Genomic DNA, 16,286 nt, shown 5'->3' on the forward strand with positions numbered 1-16,286 from the left:
AATTCAGATTTCAGATTGGGGATACTCGACCTGTAATACCTCTTCTGAATATAGATGCAAAAATCCTCAATAAGATCCTTTTGTAGTTCATGAATGTGATGACTGGGCATTCACGTGGATGTGTGAGTGCCACCCTCGAACCTTGTTTCAACATTGGCACATTATGCCTCTGACTTGAAAAAACAAATTCTCAATAAAATACTAACAAATTAATTTAGCAACATATAAAAAGGATAGATACCATGACCAAGTAGGGTTTATTCAGTAATGGAAGATTGATTCAACATAAAAAAATTCATCAATGTAATACACGATATTAATAGAATAAAGGGCAAAAACCACATGATCATCTTGCTGGGCACAGAAAAAGCATTTGATGAAGATCCATACTCTTTCTTGATTCACTCAACAAACTAGAACAAACTATCAAACTACTCTCCTTCAACTTGATAAAGGCCATCTACCAAAATCCACAGGCAACATCATACTTATTGGTGGAAGACTGAATGCTTCCCCCCTAAGATCAGGAACAAGTGAAGTGTGGCCACTCTCACGGCTCTTGTTAAACATAGTGCTGGAAGTTCTAGGCAGGGAAAAACGGCAAGAAAAGGAAGTAAAAGGCATCCAAATTGCAAAGAAAGAAGTTAAAATATTTCTGTTAACAGATGGCATGATCTTAAAAATCCTAAAGAATCCACAAGAAAACTATTAGATCTAATAAACCAGTTCAGCAAAGTTTCAAGATACAAGATCAGTGTAGAAATTTTTTACAATTTTCAACTGCTATTTGCTCATTCCAAATAAGTTTACCTCCATGGACATATATGTATGAAGAATCCAGGGGAAAGGCTAATTCGATGGCTGTTAATCACAGCACATCTGCTCTTCGTCAAAATACATTCAAATACATACAAATAACAGCTGGCATTGTGGAGCACTTGGTATGTGGTACATATCATTCATGTGCCTTATGTGTACTGATACAGTTACATGTGGTCACACCAAGTATCATCGCCATTTCACAATGAAGAAAACTGAAATAGAAAATGGTTAAGTAAATTGGTCAAAATCACATACCTAATCCCAGCACTTTGGGAGGCTGAGGTGGGAGGATCATGAGGTCAGGATTTCGAGACCAGCGTGACAAACATGGTGAAACCCCGTCTCTACTACAAATACAAAAATTAGCCGGGTATGGTGGCACGTGCCTGTAATCCCAGCTACTCAGGAGGCTGAGGCAGGAGAATCACTGGAACCCGGGAGGTGGAGGTTGCAGTGAGCTGAGATCGCACCACTGCACTCTATCCTGGGTGACACAGCGAGACTCTGTCTCAAAAAAAAAAAAAAAAAGAAAGAAAACACCAAAGCCGGGATTCTATATTTTTTTTCTCACAAGATCCTGAATGAGTTTATCTGAAGATGATAAGATAACACTAGACTGAGAGTTAAACAGCTCTCTGGGGCTTTCCTCCGGCCCTTCCACTAATGAGATGTGTGACCTTGGATGAGCAATTTCCCTTTTCTGAATCACTGTCTCCTTATCTGTAAAAAGAGGGAGTTGGACTAAATGACAGCTAAAGCCTCCTACAACCTCTAATTCTCTCACACTGGATTTACTCTACACCTGGTTTCTGAATTACAAACTCTTCCTTTTCCAGCCACCTAAGAATGATGAGGACCAGGGGAGGACAAACACTTACTTGTCATGACAAGAGATAGGAGAAACTGAAGCAGGACAGCATGTCACTTGCACAAGTTGCTGCCTCAGGCAGTGATGAGTTTAGGTGAGGAGCATGGTTATAATTAGAGCAGCAGCCAGTGCTAAAGGCTCTGCCAGCCTCCTCCAGCACAGCTGGGCCTGCCGACTGCACATGCAGGAATCTGAGAGGCTGCTCTGGCCTTGAAAATGATCCTTCTTAAAAGGATTTTCCTCCTTCCTCGAGGGAAAGAAAACCTATTGATATAAAACTACACTTCCCATTCAGTTTCCCCTGCTAAATGCCACTCCAGTAGAGACTGAGTGTTGATAAATACAGGGGAAGGAAAAAGTCGTAAGCTGAGCCTGGTCACATTGCCCCTTGTGATATCGTTTTATTTTTAACTTCGCAACACTTGGACTATTTCTGTTGAAGTTTTCTCTCCTTTCCCTGCCTTCCCAACAGAACTCTCTCCTCTACTGCAGCTGACGCAACCCGGCCACCTCCCGGCAATCCGCTTACTTGCAATCAAGGGTTCAGGTGCAAGCTGATGCTGACTCAGCCCGTTCCATTAAGGTAAGCATTCAAACGGTAAGCAGGTGCACCATGACGAGGACATTCAGAGGTGAATATGCAGATGAAGCTGAGCCGCATATCACTTTTGTGTCCTGTGGAAGAGGATTGTTAAGCAAGTTAGTTATGTAGAGATGTGGGGGAAAGGCTGGCACTGAGAATGAGATCCAGCCATGTGTAAATTTCTATTCCCAATTCAAGAGCAGGTAGAGTACTTGCTTTCTGACAGCTTAGGTTCTTTCTTCTATAATCAACCAGAGTAGTTATGGTATCTGTAAAGTTACAACATGGTGATGGGTCGGGGGATCTGGGGGAGTGGAGGAGGTGGTGAAGAAACAAGTGGAAGGCCTAGAACCCAGGATTTCTATTTCCTTTTCTTTCTTTTTTGAGACAGTCTTGCTCTGTCACCCAGGCTAGAGTACAGTGGCACCGTCTTGGCTCACTGCAGCCCCTACCTCCCAGGTTCTAGTGATTCTCCTGCCTCAGCCTTCTGAGTAGCTGAGACTACAGGCACATGCCACCACATCCGGCCAATTTTTGTATTTTTTTTAGTAGAGACGGAGTTTCACCTTGATGGCCAGGCTGGTCTTGAACGCCTGGCCTCAAGTGATCCACCCACCTCAGCCTCCAAAAGTGCTGGGATTACAGGTGTGAGCCACTGTGCCTGGCCCAGAATTTCTATTATTTATTTATTTAATTCATTGTTATTATTTTTTTGAGACAGAGTCTCACTCTGTCGCCCAGGCTGGAGTGCAATGACACAGTCTCAGCTCACTGCAACCTCCACCTTCTAGGTTCAAGAGAGTCTCCTGCTTCAGCCTCCTGAGTAGCTGGGACTACAGGCCTGTGCCACCACGCCTGGCTAATTTTTGTATTTTTAGTAGAGACAGGGTTTCACCATGTTGGCCAGGCTGGTCTTGAACTCCTGGCCTCAAGTGATCCACCCGCTTCAGCCTCCCAAAATGCTGAGAATACAAGCATGAGCCGCTGTGCCTGGTCAGAATTTCTATTTTCTAAAGTCTAAATGCTGTGATCTTTTCTCCAGTCAACACTTGCTATGTTTAATTGCAAGTCATTCTCACGTAGCTTAAAATTTCGTCTGCTGTGTCATACTGCTGGTTAATAAGTACAACTGTATTTTCTGCATGTACTATTGAAACTCTGCAGAGTTTAAAACCTTTTTTTTCTCCAACAATATTCTCTAAGTGTGGCCCTCTTCTCCCTAGCTCTCTTGAATCCAAAACGTATCTATGAAATATAAGTGAAATATTTTCCAAGTTGAAAAACTTATATAGGCTTATGCACCAAAACCAAATATTGTTACAAGCTTGAAAAATTTTGCATCGGAGGGATAAAAGTAAAATGATTGATACTTGAGGTATCAAAAGTTATAACTTTAGACAGATAGTTTCTCACTTCTGGAATAACTGTATAGTGTTGCATGCACTAAAAATTGGCAAGGTAAGGGAGCAGTGTTTATTTTCTTGTTTTTCACTGGTTCAAAGTTCAGCTAAGGACATCCTGGGAAGTGGCCTATGCAGCAAAAGGGATTCTGTACACTCTGACCTTTGATGTGTACAGGCTAAAGCCACTGATGCCAAGTAAAAGGAGACCTAAAGTAACTATTCAGATACCTGAACTCCTGGTTCCTTCCTGCCTGTCTCTGTAACCTCCATATGTACCCCAAGACTCTGCTATAGGTGTCTGGGTTATAATTATGCCTGTTTCCTGGGCACAAGCAAATTCACTGTGTATAATCACCTAACTTCATTTAATTTTTCCAGGGCTTCCACAGTACCAAGGTCTCCAAGGTGTGTATGCTGGGGTGCTGTCCTGGTGAAACTAGGGTGTGTTGGCTTACAAGTAACCAAGCAGACAGGTTGAGTCCCAGCTACCCCTAGATAATCCAGTTACTTTAGCACTATCTTGGCCAATGCAACAGTAGTTTAATAGAATAGTACTGATACATAAGCACCAGATATGAGAATTAACTAGCTAATTCAAAAACTAATAAGTATAAAGGTAGAGAGATTTCTAGTATAGGTGGGAAACTTCAGATTGTGAAGTGGAATGGATCTGGGAGAGGGTGGTTATGTTTTAGGATACAGTGAAGGTACTGGAATCGTAGCGTCGAAGCCAAGGATTGTGGAACCCAATGTGGGAATTAGCCTCAGCAAATTGATTGTGTTAAAATCTCAAGAAGGCAAAGAGATTACTTTAATCATTAACCTTATACATTTTCCTTCCCTACAATTAAATATTTCCGTAGCAGGGAAACAGGTCAACAATGCGTACTTAAAGTAACGAATTAATTGGCTGGTTAATAGGTTAAGAGTTAAAAATATCTATGACCTTTAACTTTTAACCTTGTCACTTTCACTGAAGGTAAAGCTCAGAAATAAATCATTATTGCCAGCACCAGCCACATGAGGAGGCAGAATAGTTTAGTCACTGACATCATGTGAGGGGTGCTGAGAGGGCCCCTTACCTAAAAATATCTCCCTGACATCAACCCTGTTTGCCTACTAACTTTAAAATTATAGAAAAGAATGTTAAAACTATTATCTGTTAATCCCATTCTCTTTTGCTTGAGTCAGTGATTTAAATACACCTGCTATATGTGTTAGCATGACTTTGTTGGCCAGCAACACTTGGTCACCACCTCCTCCTCCTTCTTCCACACTTCGTCCTACTCTGCCCTTGGTACCATCTAAGCTGCCAACATGCCTTGGCTGTCACCACTCAGGTAGCTTTGTGTGGTGCTGTGATTTCTACAGACTCTCTCAATAAAACATCAAAGTGCAATAGAAAAAAGGCACGTGTGGCCGGGCGCGGTGGCTCACGCTTGTAATCCCAGCACTTTGGGAGGCCGAGGCGGGCGGATCACGAGGTCAGCAGATCGAGACCACGGTGAAACCCCGTCCCTACTAAAAATACAAAAAATTAGCCGGGCGTAGCGGCGGGCGCCTGTAGTCCCAGCTACTCGGAGAGGCTGAGGCAGGAGAATGGCATGAACCTGGGAGGTGGAGCTTGCAGTGAGCCGAGATCGCGCCACTGCACTCCAGCCTGGGTGACAGAGCGAGACTCTGTCTCAAAAAAAAAAAAAAAAAAAAAGAAAAAGAAAAAAGGCACGTGACTAGAGCCAGAGACTCGGAGCATAGGCAAGACATTTCACTTCTCAGAGCCTCAGTTTCTCCTTTAGGAAACAAGGAGGTTAAAACAGACCCTTTCCTTTCAAAATGAGGTCCTTAGACCATCAGCTTCATCTGGATTTTGTTACAAAGGAAGAGTCTCAGGCCTCTCCCCAGTCCCACTGGATCAGAATCTGCATTTTAAAAAGTTTGCCCGGGTGATTCCTTTGCATGTTGAAGTTTGAGAAGCTATGGAATAGCGGATTTCTTATTATCTGCCTGATCCACATTTCAGATTCTATGCCTGCCAAGTGTTTAAAAGAACAAGTACTTTAATCCCCTGCAAACAATCTGGCAGTGCTCAGAGTATCTGTTATAAATCCAGCCCACTGAGGTCTTTTCTTCAATGAGGCCTACATTAACCTAAGTTGAAATGATTTCCTTTTCACCTTAAAAAAATGCAGCCCCAATTAGCATACATCTGACATCACTCTACTTTCTTCCTAAATTTGTTTCAAATTACTCTCGCAGCTTTTAAAACGCTGCCTTTTTAAGGGTTCAGTTTAATTCAGTTCAATCCTATTCAATGTTCGTTGACTGAGTGAAGGGGGCCAGTGTTGGCTCTACTCACTCTCAGTCCCTAGAAGCCCATTTGGTGGGTCCTTAAGAGGTATTAGCATCCTCTGTTGATATTCCAGTCAGACATCCTTCCACTGCCTGCACACACCTTGCTGGCGACAATACTTATGCCCATCATTGGAACCTCTCTCACCATTCTCACCATCACAGCAACTTTGCCAGGTTCTGCCAACTGCCACAGCCAATCACAAGACAGAAGGCAAGTCTCAAGGACCACGCTTTCCTTTTTTCTTAATGAGCAGAATAATGCAGATGAGCAAAAATATTTACAAATTTTGGCCTAGGAAACAAAGATGCCTTCAAGTTGTCTTTATGGCATCTACAAAGTTTCAGTCCTAAAGCAGTACTATTTGAATTCCTAAGTGCTTAAGGAATGGCTCATGGTGATTAAAGGGGGCTGAAAGTGGGGGGAAGTGTGGAGGCTTACATTCTTAAAAGAGTGAGGAAATCATTTTTAAAAAATAGAATTTGAATATCATCAAACTGACAGTGGAATATAAGATACATTGGAGTGAGGGGGACTGAAAATGGAAAGGCCAGACACGGGCTACAGGAGAGCAGTGGAACACATGAAGGCCTGGAGGAGGGAGGTGACCATGAGAGTGACCTTCCTCATAGAGTGATTCATCTATTACACACTCCCTATTTCATCTCATTGGATGCTTGTGCAACCATATGGGTTACTATAGGCCCTTTTTTTTTTTTTTTTTTTTTTGTGAGACAGAATTTCACTCTGTTGCCCAGGCTGGAGTGCAGTGGCGTGATCTTGGCTCACTGCAACCTCTGCCTCCCGGGTTCAAGTGATTCTTGTGCCTCAGTCTCCCAAGCAGCTGGGATTACAGGTGCCTGACACCACACCCAGCTACTTTTTTTGTATTTTTAGTAGAGACAGGGTTTCTCCACGTTGGCCAGGCTGGTGTAAAACTCCTGACCTCAAGTGATCCACCTGCCTTGGCCTCCCAAAGTGCTGGGATTACAGGTGTGAGCCACCGTGCCCTGCTTATAAGCCCTATTTTTGAATTAATAAATTAGTTTTAGGTAGATTAACTTGTCAAAAATCACTCAGCTTATTCATGGGAGTGCTCATTGATTTACTTTATATTGGGGGTGTCAGGTAAGGACTCTCTGTGGAGGTAACAGGTAAGCAGAAAACTAAGTGGCAAGAAGGAGTCCACAGAGCAAATACAGAACAAGAGGAGAATTCTCCTCGTAGAAAGAGCAGGTACACAGGCCCTGTGCTGGAATAAGTGACAAGACCAGAGCAGAGTGCATAAGCGCGGGAGGTAAGGCAAAAGAGCGAGCAAGGAAGAGCTCATGCATGGCCTCATGGGCCAAGAGAAGGACTTCAGAGTTTATTTCCTTGTGAAGGGAATCCACTGGAAATTTTAAGTGGGGGAGTAATAACCTAGTTTTGTAAATTGTGAAAAATTATGCTTTCTGCTGGTAAATATTGCCAATCCATTCTCCCCAAAATAGGAGCTTTAAAATTCCCCTGTCTTAGCAGTCAACATAATATGATTTAGATTTAAATACTCCAAAGATTCATACAGAACTAGATTTTACGAGATGTGCTAGATGTAGTTTAAATGGAATATGAGTTGGTGGAAGGACCTGGGGTGTGAATTGAGACATGATGCAAAATGGAGTGAGGCTGATTATAAACCCATTGCACTGCACTGGGTGAGCAAGGATGATGCCTGGCATTGGGCAGTGGCGGAGATGGAAAGAAGTGGGTAGAATTTGCCCACTCCTTTTCCAGATCTTTTGTCAAGGCCTTCCCACCTAATTGGCAATCCTCCCACCTTGGTGTCCCACAGTGCTGGGATTACAGGCATGAGCCACTGAACTGGGCCCAATTTACTGCTTTCTGTGTGATCCACACAGCACCACAATCTGCATCAAATCGAGTTGCTGCCCGCCTTGCCAGGTGCTAAATGCTTCCCTATTTCTTTAAAAAACAAGCTATGCCTCAGGCTCACACACCTGGTCCTTCCACCAGCCTATGTTTCATTTAAACTATGTCCAGCACATTCCATGTAGATCTTGGGACTATTTAAATCTAAACTATATTAGTTTGACTGCTATCTCCTCTAGACAGGGGAACTTTAAAACTCATATTTTGGAGAAAATGTGTTGACCATATATTTAACTGTAGTTCACTTTTAAGAGGATAGAACATACTGCTTTTTCAGAGAAGAAGCAAGAATTTAAATATGAACACAGGGGCCAGGCACGGTGACTCACGCCTGTAATCCTAGCACTTTGGGAGGCCGACGTGGGTGGGTCACCTGAGGCCCAGAGTTTGAGACCAGCCTGGCCAACATGGCAAAACCCCGTCTCTACTAAAAATACAAAAATTAGCTGAGTGTGATGGTGCACGCCTGTAATCCCAGCTACTCAGGAGGCTGAGGAAGGAGAGTCACTTGAACCCGGGAGGTGGAGGTTGCAGTAAGCCAAGATCGTGCCACTGCACTCCAGCCTGGGCAACATAGCAAGACCTTGTCTCTACTAAAAAAAAAAAAAAGTGAACACAAGGCATAGAAATTAAAAGGGAAATGGCACCTGGATAGCCATACTCTATCTCAGGCATAGATTTTTGTCAACCTTTTCACAGTGAAGAATTTCTGTAATCTGAGTGCTTTGATCTAGTAGGTATTTCATTTTAAATATCAGAATTCATATTGTAGTGCATACACACACACATACACACACACACACATATATATATATATATTTTTTTTTTTTGGAGATGGAGTCTCACTCTGGTGCTCAGGCTGGAGTGCAGTGGCACAATCTCCGCTCACTGCAAACTCTGCCTCCCAGGTTCGAGAGATTCTCATGCCTCAGCCTCCCAAGTAGCCGGGATTACAAGTGTGCACTATCATGCCTGGATAATTTTTATATTTTTAGTAGAGATGAGGTTTTTCCATGCTGACCAAACTAGTCTCAAACTCCTGACCTCAGGCAATCTGCCTGCCTCAGCCTCCCAAAGTGGTGGGATTACAGGCATAAGCCACCATGCCCTGTCTAAATATATATATATATAGTCTATATAGACATATATAGAGACTATATATATATAGACAGGATCTTGCTGTGTTGCCCAGGCTGGAGTGCATGATCACGGCTCACTGCAGCCTCAATTTCCCAGGCTCAAACAATCCTCCCGTGGCAGCCCTCCAAGCAGCTAAGACTATAGGCATGTGTCACACTTGGCTGATTTTTTTTTTTTTTTTTTTTTTTTTTAGTAGAGACAAGGTCTTGCTATGTTGCCCAGGCTGGTCTCAATCTCCTGAGCTCAAGCAATCTCCTGAGCTCAAGCAATCTCCTGCCTCGGCCTTGCAATGTGCTGGGATTACAGACATTTGACACAGCACCTGACCTATGTAGTGCATATTTTTTAACCCTACAACCTTCCCTTTCACAGTTATATCTTCTGAAATGCAAAGCCATCAGGCCTGGATGCTCCTCTCGTTTTCTGTACTCAGAGAGGGCACAGTATGGGATATGATCCAAAGAAGTATCAAAATAATCACCATAAGGATGGAGGTGCTTCCCAAGGAAGGGCATCTGGCTCCTTTACAACCTGAAAAATTAATACATGTGGATACTATTCTGTGCCCCAACTCTAGCAATGGGCTTGCATTTTCCCCAGACCATGTGGATCAAACACCTGTGTCTCCGTGGGTCTTTGAGGGACAAGTGTGATGTAGCAAAGAGTATAGAGTTTGAAGACAGACAGGCCTAGGCCTCTTTGTGCCTCAGAATCCTTATTCATAAATTGGAAATGGTAGTACCCACCTCACATGGTTGTTGTGAGAATTAAATGAGGTGTTATGTAAGAGCATAGGAAAGGCACTAAAATTTCATTTCTCTGCCTCCATGACATCCAAAATGCAGAGAAATCTCTCAATCTAGGAAAGTCACACAAACCCCATGGGGGATAAGGATCTGTTATGTGCACAGGAACAGAGAATACTGGGAGAACAAGGCATCTTCTATTGCAAGGCAACCAATGATAGATCTAATTTGATCATTTTGGGGCAACACCAGTTGGCTCCTACTTAAGGTGATCAATCAACTGTCCAAATTTGCCTGAGACTCAGGCATTTTCTGGGAAATGGGACTTTCAGTGCTAAACCAGGGGAGTCCCAGGCAAACCAGGACAAATTGGTCATCCCACTTACCCAGCCATGAATAGACTATTGAGAGTTCCAGATTGACCCTTATATCAGTGCGAACAATTTCCCCCACATATACAACAAAAGGCTCAGATGTGATTTGTTTATAAATGTGAGGCTATTTCATCTTCCCCCTTCCTTTCATTGCCAAACTTCTCTGGAGTGGTCTCCACTCACCGTGCCTTTCTGCTCTGCACATGTCCTCTCTCAAAGTCACTCATCGGGTGTAGCTCCAAAGCCTGGTAGGAGAGCTTTAAATAGCAACATGAAAAAAAAAAAAAGCAACTTTGTTATCTCTTAAAGGGACATTTTCAGGTAACTTCAAGGAGCTGGAGAACAATAAGGCTGTACCACAAATGTTTCCAGCTTCAATAATACTGTTCCCAAGAACCATACTCCATAGTGCTGAAGGGTAAGAAATGATTGAGCTTAAGTGTTAGTCACCAGTGTCCCTCCAGCCAGACACATCCCTGCTGCTGGGGCAGAGTTCTCACTGCACACATGGAAGCACACCGAACTAGACAGCCCTTCTTTTCCTTCCCAGGAACTGAGCTCAACTTAATGACAGAACAGGCTGGCAAATATGAAGTTAGACATTCCTGGAGCTGGTAGCTTTTTTCACAGAGCATTATTCCATTTGTGGTTTTCCCCTTCTTTCCCACCTAAAAAGCAGCAGGGGACTCTGAATTATCCAGACTTTGTCCTCACTGGTGAATTTCTCTTCCGAATAAAAATAGATGGCCACATTCTCTCAGCCAAGACAGGCCCTGCCAACAATGGAGTGTATGCTTAATAGCTTTTCCTTCCTCTACAAGCAAACAACACATTTTCAATGGCCAAGGGTCCCAGTGCACAGCTAAAATGCCACACTTGCTCTGGCAAGAGCTCTTTGGGGACCTGCCATAAGCAGTGGCATTGTCATCATTGTTCTTAACTTTGCAGTATCATTTGAGGCCGTAGCTCACTTTTTCCTTTGCATCTGTGACACCATAGTCCTGACTCTTTTAGCTCTCTGATCTCGCCTTCTCTGGTTCTACTTCTTCCTAATTTCCCCCAAAGCCATCATACTTGGCTATGTACTTCATGGCTCCAATTTCTTTTTTTTTTTTTATTTTTTTTTTTTTTTTTTTTTTTTTTTTTTTTTTTTTTTTTTTGAGACGGAGTCTCACTCTTTCACCCAGGCTGGAGTGCCATGGCTCCAATTTCTATTCTGTTTTTACTTTCCCACATATGGCTTCCTCTCTCACTTGTAAGTGGATACTTCTCAAATCTGCATCTCCACATTCCAGTCCCTCATCTTTCCATCCATGAGATCTATCATCCTCTCAAGCAACTTGTGTTAAACTTTCAGGACCCATCTTTCCTCCCCAAATTGTTCCCTCTTTAGATCTCTATTTTTCTCAAAAATTATAGCCAACATTCCTTTTTCCTGGTTGGAAATCTTGGCATCAACTTTGTTTCCTTTTTTACCATCCCAGCCAGAAATAAAAATGTGATTCTCCCTTTGTAATGTCTTCTATGTGTCTCATCTTGACTATTTTTACTGTCATTGGTCTCACCCATCCAAGCCTCCACTGCATTCTCTACACAGCAGTTTCTAACTCTAGGTCTTCCTACTCCATTTTTTCCTCCAGTACTCTTACTTAACACCCCAATTACAGTATTAAATGGCTCCCTATTGTGTATCAAATAATTCCAGATGCTTTAGCCTAATACTTAAAAATTTCCACATTTTATGGCAGGAATCTACATGTATATTACATTGCATGTTAAGAGATCAGTAGCTGGACTCTTGGACCCAAAAGATGTGTTTCCTGTTGGATCCTATTCTGCTCCATCACAGTCCATTTTTGTCCATTCAGGCTTCTGTAACAAAAGATTCTAGACTGGGCAGCTTACAGACAACAGAAACTATTTGGAGACTGGAAAAGCCAAGATCAAGATGCCAGCAGATTCTGTGTCTGGTAAGGGCCTTCTTGGGTCACAGACTGCCATCTTTTACTCCTGTCCTCATGTGGTGGAAGGGACAAAGGATCTCTCTTGGGCTTCTTTTATAAGGACACTAATTCTGTTCATGAGGATTTTACCCTGATGTCTTAATTGTTGCCAGAAAAGAGTGTCCTGATCCAGACCCCAAGAGCGGATTCTTAGATTCCCACAGGAAAGAATTTGAGGCAAGTCACAGAGCACAGTGAAATAGCAAGTTTCTTGGAAACTACTCTGTTACAGACTAGGGCATCCTCAGCAAGAGGAGGAGCACTCCATCTTTTGTTAGTGTCTGTACTTACAAGAAACTATAAAGAGGTAAATTAAACTTGGAATGTGCAGACATGCTCCGATGTGCTCACTAAAGGTAGTGGCTGTCAGTGTTATTGATGACCATCAATCCTTTAACCTCAGCTTGCTCTTTAACATTATCTTTAAGTAAAGAGGGCTGCACTCTCAGGACATCTGGACATTCTGCAGGCTTGGTGAGAGAGGTTTTGTCTGGCCATAAATATTCTGTAATTATAAGTCGTGGTCAGCTTGGGATGTGGCTATTTTCAGACCATAGTATTAATCTTATAGGTGCTTTGTGGGTGCCTCACTATTCACTGAAAGAAGACATCACTCTGGTCATGGTTTGTTTTTTTTTTGAGATGTAGTCTCACTCTGTTGCCCAGGCTGGAGTGCAGTGGCACGATCTCGGCTCACTGCAACCTCCACCTCTCCGGCTCAAACGATTCTCCTGCCTCAGCTTCCCAAGGAGCTGGGACTAAAGGCATGTGCCACCACGCCCAGATAATTTTTTGTATTTTTAGTAGAGACGGGGTTTCACCATGTTAGCCAGGATGGTCTTGATCTCTTGACCTCGTGATCTGCCTGTCTTGGCCTCCCAAAGTTCTGGGATTACAGGCATGGGCCACCACGCCCAGCTCTGGTCATGTTTTATTAAGCCAGAGGCCTGGTAAGTAGAGGTTCCTCTAATATATTTCCCCCTTCTGTCATGAGTGGACCCTTAATACTAAGGGACACTGAAGGGCAGAGGTCAGTCTTCTGCAACCTCTTCCTGCTGAGAAAGGTCATTGATGTTAACTCTGCCTAACTTTAAGGGACCTGTCATGTTGGGAGGGGTCTTAACCAGAGGTAGCTTGAAGCTGTTGCAGTTAACTGGAGGAGTGATAGGTCTGTAGGTTTGTAGGTCACTCACAAGTTGATATCCTAAACATAGAAACTTATAAAATAAGAATTATAGCTATAATTATAAATCATGATATATGAGTACCATACATTGTGAATTAAGGATTAATAATAAGAATAGGGCCTAGTAAACCCTACATTCCATACAAAACATTCAGCAACAATAAAATCCACAACGTAAAGCTATGCCTATTCCAATTATTATAGCTGGGGTGACAAAAAGAATTTTTTCCACCATGATGGCCCTGACCCAAACCACAATGTTAGCCATTATCTAAAGAAAGTGTGGGATTAGAGATGGCTTTAATTTGTTGGTGCATATCTGGAGGGCCAAAGAAATATTGTCTGAGTTATTTGGGATATATATACAATATTTGATTCTGATAACAACACAGGTTCCTCCCTGTGCCGCAGTCAGAGTATCTAATGACATTCTGTTTTGCATGACAGCCTTACGCATATAATACATTTCAGCATTTATAAAAGATATATCTCACAGGCTATTACTTACAGCCCATTGGGTATCATTGGCAATGACCTCAACATGCCAGATGCCATCTTATAATCTAATAGATGGTAGGAAGAATGAGGCCAAGCGGTTATACCTACGAAAAATGGATCTGGCCCACATACCGGTTATGTGGAGAAGGTTGGCTGGCTTTATTTTTTATTTATTTATTTTTTTTTTTGATACAGTCTCCCTCTGTTGCCAAGGCTGGAGTGTGGTGGCATGATCTCAGCTCACTGCAACCTCCACTTCCTGGATTCAAGCAATTTTCCTGCCTCAGCCTGCCAAGTAGCTGGGATTACTGGTGTGCACCACCACACCCGGATAATTGGCCAGGCTGGTCTCAAATTCCTGACCTCAAGTGATTCATCCACCTCGGCCTCCCAAAGTGCTGGGATTACAGGCTGGCCTGGTGGCTGGCTTTTTAAAATAGTCTTTGTCCAGTGACCTGGGGTCAAGATAAGCTTCATGTACAATGTCCTAGACACCCAGAAGGCAATCATGGCCAAAGATTGGTGCTACATATCCAATGAGCTCCTAAGGGATGCATATCAGTTGGGTTTTGGTCGTTGCGACTCATCAGTAGCAGATAAGTCCATTTGTTGCAGGACTATGGTATGTTGGCATTGTGTTGCAGGAATCCATCCCATGACACAAGTAGCATTTGTCAAAGCATCAAGGGAGTGATTCCATTGTTCCTAACACAACGGGACTACCTGACTTAGGTGTCCTGCAGAAGTGGTTAGTCATAGAAAACCATCCCAAGTCTGAAGAAATCATTCTTCAAAACTGGAGTTTTTGAGCTTTTTAGTTTGGATGTTTATCTTTGGGTCTAGAAAGGAGGTGCCCAGTGCAAGAAACTTTTCTGTGGTCTCATTTACTGAGAATGGCTTCCTATGCCCAGAATTGTTAAAAGTGTTATTAATTGGCCATTGGGTTACATTGTTCCAAGTTAGGCCAGACGTTTGTACTTCTGTCCATTGTTTAAGTCCCTCTAAGTATGTCCGTAAGTTATCTAAGCATGTCCCTGTGTGGGGAATATCCACTAGGGCAAGCCTGAGGTGCTAGAGAAGGGCAATAGCTCACAAATCCAGCAAGGGGATATCGGCATAGTCCTGTGCCCATTGTAAGAACAGATTTGAACCTCCAGCAATAGTGAAAGGAAGGATAGAAGCCCCAAAACAGATATGAATAAAAGAGAAGCTACGTTCTATAGTTATATCCTGTAAGGGCACAGATATTGCTTACCCACAGCTGGGACAGACTCATACCAGTAAAAGTAAAAGATGACCAGGAGGAGGATCAGGAAGACTAACCTTGCCCCCAAGCTTATCCAGAGCATCACTTTGCAGTAAGAAGCTTCCAAGGATTTCTCCTGAAGAGGAAGAGTAAACCTTCCACTGGCTCACAAGAGACTGGGTGTCAGAAGTGTAGACCTTCTACTGGCTCACAAGAGTAGACTAGATTAGCAGACTGGGCGTCGGTAGCTCGTGGGGCTCCATAAGAAACAGGTTTAATTCGAGACAAATGTACCTAACTGTGAATCTCTTGCAGTTTAACTGCTACTGGAGTGCTCAGAGCACTTGATATGGTCCTTTCCACATTGGGGAAACCTGCTTGCTACAGACCCTTCCATTCAAGTCTTCAGAAAGGTTAAATACTCTACTTGAACTGAAACAGAATTTTCCTCTCATGTGGGGAGGGAAAGCCTTTTATATCCATATTCACACAATGCGTTTTGTACTTGTTCTAGATAACATATTTTTGTAATTAATGAATCATTTTATCTATTAGGAGATTTGCAGTTAGGAAAGGCCTTCCATATGTTAATGCAAAGGGACTTAATTATAAGTTTCCCTTTGGAGCAGCTCAAACCTGCAGTAAAGCTACAGGCAATAGAGATAGCCAGGTCTCTGATGTTTCCTGGCAAAATTTAGCTGGAGTCCTCTTTAGCCTATGATTAACCCTTTCCACCTTTGCAGAGGAGTGGGGTCTCCATGCAGAACGAAGATGGTATTGGATTCCCAATGCCAAATATGGCTTTTTTTATAAATTTTTTTTATTATTTACTACTTGTTTCTCTTTTTCTTATTTATAACACTCCTCCAGAATCAATTTGGGATGTATCTTAACCTCTGGTACCCAAGCAATAGCCTCAGAATGGAGGGAAGCTCATTCAAGAGCCCCAGACCAAGAAACCAATGTGGGCCTTTTTAGGGATGGCTGGGTTCTGCCACTTATGGGTGCCTGGATTTAGGCAAACATTTCAAGCCTCTATGTGAGGTTCTATAAAGGACAGATTTAAAACCCTTTGATTGGAATGAGAATTGCAGACAAAACTTCAATACTGTCAAAGTGAAATTGGGCTCTGTTCCAG

The 16,286-nt window shown here is 42.8% G+C and overlaps 1 protein-coding gene and 1 non-coding gene across 2 annotated transcripts in view; both read left to right on the forward strand.

Annotated features, from left to right (window-relative positions):
* Positions 1-74: 74 nt before the first annotated feature.
* Positions 75-175, forward strand: LOC115832210. The gene has a single exon (XR_004027645.1). It is a non-coding gene; the product is annotated as a small nucleolar RNA U13 (small nucleolar RNA).
* A 1,714-nt stretch (positions 176-1,889) lies between these two features.
* FBXO40 (F-box protein 40) overlaps positions 1,890-16,286 on the forward strand; it is a 35,255-nt gene continuing 20,858 nt past the window's right edge. The window contains exon 1 of the mRNA XM_003275503.4: positions 1,890-2,273. The gene's annotated coding sequence lies outside the window, so the exon portion shown is untranslated. The remainder of the gene's footprint in view (positions 2,274-16,286) is intronic.

This window comes from Nomascus leucogenys, chromosome 21 (genome assembly GCF_006542625.1).
Source record: "Nomascus leucogenys isolate Asia chromosome 21, Asia_NLE_v1, whole genome shotgun sequence".
Taxonomy (NCBI): domain Eukaryota; kingdom Metazoa; phylum Chordata; class Mammalia; order Primates; family Hylobatidae; genus Nomascus; species Nomascus leucogenys.